The sequence below is a fragment of the Schistocerca americana genome, chromosome 3, assembly GCF_021461395.2.
Source record: "Schistocerca americana isolate TAMUIC-IGC-003095 chromosome 3, iqSchAmer2.1, whole genome shotgun sequence".
Taxonomy (NCBI): Eukaryota; Metazoa; Arthropoda; class Insecta; order Orthoptera; family Acrididae; genus Schistocerca; species Schistocerca americana.
The window spans coordinates 125,096,226-125,101,718 of NC_060121.1; positions in this window are offsets into that span (position 1 = coordinate 125,096,226).

Here is a 5,493-nt window from a genome sequence, read left to right on the forward strand (position 1 = left end):
GTATTCATGTTAGGTGGCGTTTTTTGTGAACTTTGTAGAAATAAACGTTCTACAAATACCTTTATTAGTGACGTTTTTTGTGATATGTTATTCCCACCATCAATCTGTAGCACTTAATCAGAGTAGGACATCATGTCCAATGTTTATGACAGCGGAAAACTAGTGCTTCGTACCACCTGTTACCTGTCCGTACAACAACGTAAACGGTTGCTGTAACCCGACACTCTGTTAAGAAATTAGCGCCACTTCTAGTCTGCGAGCTGTATGAGCTGGCACTGTGTGCTTGGCTCTCTCCTGATTTGCATCCACAGGCATACGTGAGGTAGCCAGCACGTCTGCCCACTGGCTGGTGTGAAGATGCAATCAGAAGCTTTACTTCGCTGGATATGGGTAGTGATGGTGGAGGAGGGTGCTTGTCTAATCATGCATCGGTGCATGCAAGGCTTTGGACATATGATGAGTGTTTTTCCCGGAAATTGCAATATTTCACGCAGTCAATCAATCTGATGAGATATTTCCCACCAAATACGTGAGCAATCAAACAAAAGTGCCTCAATATTTCCAGGAAACCGATGGGTTGTGGGATCTATGCAGTAAGGATTTTGACCGAACAGCACCAGTATCCACCAGGTGATGACTTAAAAGTGGAGGTACCTCAATTGAGTTATTTCCCACCAGGGAGGAACCTCATCTTCCACAAAGTGATTAAATAAAGCATATGAGCAATATATCATTAACACTGATTTGAACTTTGTGTTATGAAATCCTTCCTCCACAACACACCCTAAGACTTTTCCCTGCCTATTTCCAGGGGTATGAGGGGTAGGGTGGAGGAAGGGCTGTAGGTGAAGGGAGGGCTCAGTGGCTTCCCAGGAGGGGAAAAGTGGCTGAGATCTGATCAAGCGAGTCTTTTCCCTGAGGAATGACGGCATCATGTGGGGAAGGTGAGAGATGGGGGATTTCTCAGAAGGGTGGCTTATCCCCGGGGGTCATAAATAAAAATCCTCATGCGGTTATAACCCACTTAGCAGAACAATAGGTTCAGGGGCAGGGGAGGGAGATTTAATTAATTAGCATATCAGTTTCATATCAAAAGTGTGCTAGGATCCGCTTTACCATACTACTCATTGGTCGATGATGTGCAACCGTTGCCATGTTCCCACAAGTTTATATTGAACCGGCGATTGACCTGCGAGAACAGGTGGTTCTGCAGTCTTCTGAAGCACAAGTGGTCCGGGAACTACTGCTAGTTGGTGTTTTATACAAAGTTCGCGCTGATTGGAGAAGCCGCGGTCCACGGCGCTTATTGCGGAACGCTCTTACCATCTAGATAATCAAAAAGCCTCCTGCATTTCGTAGCCTGCAGCCCAAACAATCTATGATACCGACAGACGACCAATGCACTGACTTGAACTTGGGTGCGGTCCTGAGGTGGTGGATTACCAGAACGCCATGGCTGCAGCTGTCTGTTTGAACTCATCAGAAGCTCCAACACGTGCAACTGGTCGGACATCTTTTCCTGTGTGGTTTGTAGATCTTGACCATATCTGGCCCTACTCGGTGTTCTCCGAAATGACGCCGCCAAGCAACATTGTGTATGTTCATCTGACACCTCCGTTGTAGTAGTAGTAGTTGTTGTTGTTATTGTGGTCTTCAGTCCTGAGATTGGTTTGATGCAGCTCTCCATGCTACTCTATCCTGTGCAAGCTTCTTCATCTCCCACTACCTACTGCAGCCTACATCCTTCTGAATCTGTTTAGTGTATTCATCTCTTGGTCTCCCTCTACGATTTTTACCCTCCACGCTGCCCTCCAGTACTAAATTGGTGATCCCATGATGCCTCAGAACATGTCCTACCAACTGATCCATTCTTCTAGTCAAGTTGTGCCACAAACTCTTCTTCTCCCCAATTTTATTCAATACCTCATCGTTAGTTATGTGACCTACCCATCTAATCTTCAGCATTCTTCTGTAGCACCACATTTCGAAAGCTTCTATTCTCTTCTTGTCTAAGCTATTTATTGTCCAGGTTTCACTTCCATACATGTCTACACTCCATACAATTACTTTCAGAAACGACTTCCTGACACTTAAATCAATACTCAATGTTAACAAATTTCTCTTCTTCAGAAACGCTTTCCTTGCCATTGCCAGTCTACATTTTATATCCTCTCTAATTCGACCATCATCAGTTATTTTGCTCCCCAAATATCAGAACTCCTTTACTTCTTTAAGTGTCTCATTTCCTAATCTAATTCCCTCAGCATCACCCGACTTAATTCGACTACATTCCATTATCCTCGTTTTGCTTTTGTTGATGTTCATCTAATACCCTCCTTTCAAGACACTGTCCATTCCGTTCAACTACTCTTCGAAGTCCTTTTCTGTCTCTGACAGAATTACAATGTCATCGGCAAACCCCAAAGTTTTTATTTCTTCTCCATGGATTTTAATACCTACTCTGAATTTTTCTTTTGTTTCCTTCACTGCTTGCTCAATATACAGATTGAATAGCATCGGGGAGAGGCTACAACTCTGTCTCACTCCCTTCCCAACCACGCCTCCGATGACTGACTATTATTTGTGACCAGTATTATTTAAGAAAACTGTGTAGACCCTCGGCGCGGTGGCTGATGGCAGGCGACCGTAAATGTGAAATACCTTTAAGCTACGTTTTCCTAGATGCGGAAACTTATTGCAGCGTGCTGCGGAATACATTCGCATCTTCCGCTGCCCGACGTGGACCGCAGGACACTGCGTGAAACAAAATGGTTCAAATGGCTCTGAGCACTATGGGACTTAACATCTGTGGTCATCATTCCCCTAGAACTTAGAACTACTTAAACCTAACTAACCTAAGGACACCACACACATCCATGCCCAAGGCAGGATTCGAACCTGCGACCGTAGCGGTCACGCGGTTCCAGACTGAAGAGCCCAGAACCGCACGGCCACACCAGCCGGCACTGCGTGAAACGTAATCCTAGATGTGGCGCGCTGCGCGTAAAAATGTAAAAAATGAAAGCGATGTTTTTTTTTTATAATTTGACAACTTGACGTGACAGAGTGATATGTGAACTACCTTTTAACACCTTTTTTTTAATTCAGTGAAAATTTTGTGCTGTTGAAACAGAAATATTTAAGCGCTTAAGAAAAGTTGATTTTTCGCCCTACTCAATATTTACCATGCAATATCTCCTAAACCCTGTGTCGTACAACAACATTATTTTGTAGTTCCCGTCAGTAGTGTATGTAGATAACGTCTGGAAACTTTCTGGCCAATGAAGTAAGTAATTGTGAAGCAATAAATTAAAATCTTACTCCTGACGCGGGACTTTTATCAAGCCAATATCAGAAATGTGATAAGCAACAAACTTTTTCCCTTTACGTTTCGTGTGTGTGTGGTGGGGGGGGGGGGGGGGTTGAAAGCGAGAAAAAGTATCGGAAAGGTTTGAATTTATTTTTACAGTTTGTTGCAAGTCAGTGGGTAGGAGAGAGCAGTGCGGCACGACAGTAGTAGCGGAGGCAGCAAAGGCCAGATGTGCAGAGCAGCCCTCGATCTAAAAAGCTATTAATTTTGGCACTTCGAAAGCACATGGAAGTTAGGGAAGAGGAGGAGGACTATGTTATTAGGAAGAGCACTCAGGAAGCGCAAACTATTCGTTCTTACATCTTGAAGAAGAAGGTTTATATTGTATTTCAGTAAAACAAAGATTTGCTCGACGATATGGAATGCCTGTATTCACTGCCTTATACTGCAAACGTAACAGTAATTAATGAACTGCCCAAGAACTATGTGATACCCTTGGTAGGTGTCGGCGGTTATACCAAAACTGAAGGATTCAGTATAAGGAGTGGATTCACTGATTATTACAACGGGTCGAATTTTAATCGTCGTTCATAATACTGCTCACAATAACAACAACATTCAACTCATTATAAGTATGGTTAATGGCTCAGTGCAAATATATGTACAAATGTGTTACATTGAAGTGACCGGAAATAGTAAAAAGCGTTTATTCTTACTTGTTTCATTCATTATTTCTTCCGATTTTTGCCCAAATTAACTCATTTCTCATTTGGTTTTTCAACTCGGTGCCAACCATATTCCACAAAATGCGCGGTTCGGAAACCAACACAATAAGCTGCTCATCCTCTGAGGTTTAGGAGCGGTCAGCCGACATTTCTGGTGCACGTATCAATAATTAGATAGGAAGACCTAGCTTCAGGTTCTACTGCCAGTGTGCACGATACAAATACTGCTCTGCCGTCATCTAATAGTCCGCAGCTGCCCAATTCGACTTCTCTGTACTCCTCCAACTAAGCAAATAGTTGCGATCTGCGGGACAGGTAGAGTCCGCAGCGGCTCTGCATTGTTTGCACCATAGGAAAACGGTCTGGCATCTTTGCAGTGCGTGAGTGGGGAGCAAGCGCTCACACGCGTTTTACGCAGTACCTTGCGGGAAAATCCCGCAGCTAGGGAAACGTAACTTAATTGACTTCTCATTTGATAGGAAGGTAAATAAACAAATCCGCGGCACAGCCGTGGGCACCCGCATGAACCTTCCTATGCCAACCACTTTATGAACCATCTAGAGGAAACCTTTCTAGCCTCCCAAAACACCAAACCCCTAGTCTCATTCAGGTTCGTTCATGATATCCTCTTGATCTGGACTCACGGCCAAAACACCCTTTGTTCCTTCACAGCCTCAACACCTTCTCTCCCATTGGCTTCACGTGGTCCTCCGCCAACCCAGCGTGCCACCTTCCTAAATGTTGAGCTCCTCCTCTCAGACGGCTCGATCTGCACCTTTGTCCACATTAAACCCCTCAATCTCCAACAGTACCTGCATTTTGACAGCTGTCATCCCTTTCACACCAAAAAATCCCCCCCCCCCCCCCCATATAGCCTGACTACCCAAGGAAGTCGTATCTGCAGTGACAAAAACTCCCTTGCTCAGTATGCTGAGGGTCTCACCAAGGCCTTCACAGACAGGCACTATCACCCAGACCTGGTCCGCAAACAGATCCTCCGTGCCATTTCCTCCCACCACTCCCAAGAACCAGCTACAAAGGAGTGTCCCCTTCAACACCCAGTATCACAGCGGACTCAATAACTGAACCACATCCTTCGCCAGCGCTTTGATTGCCTATCATTGTGCCCTGAAATGAGAGACCTCTACCCAATATACTTCCCAAACTTGGTCAATATACCTGAAAAGGTACAAACCCTTCGATGAATCAACAGGAAACTTATATGATACTTACAGGATATTTACATCTACATCTACATGATTACTCTGCAATTCACATTTAAGTGCTTGGCAGAGGGTTCATCGAACCACAATCGTACTATCTCCCTACCATTCCACTCCCGAACGGCGCGCGGGAAAAACGAACACCTAAACCTATCTGTTCGAGCTCTGATTTCTCTTATTTTATTTTGATGATGGTTCCTACCTGTGTAGGTTGGGCTCAACAAAATATTTTCGC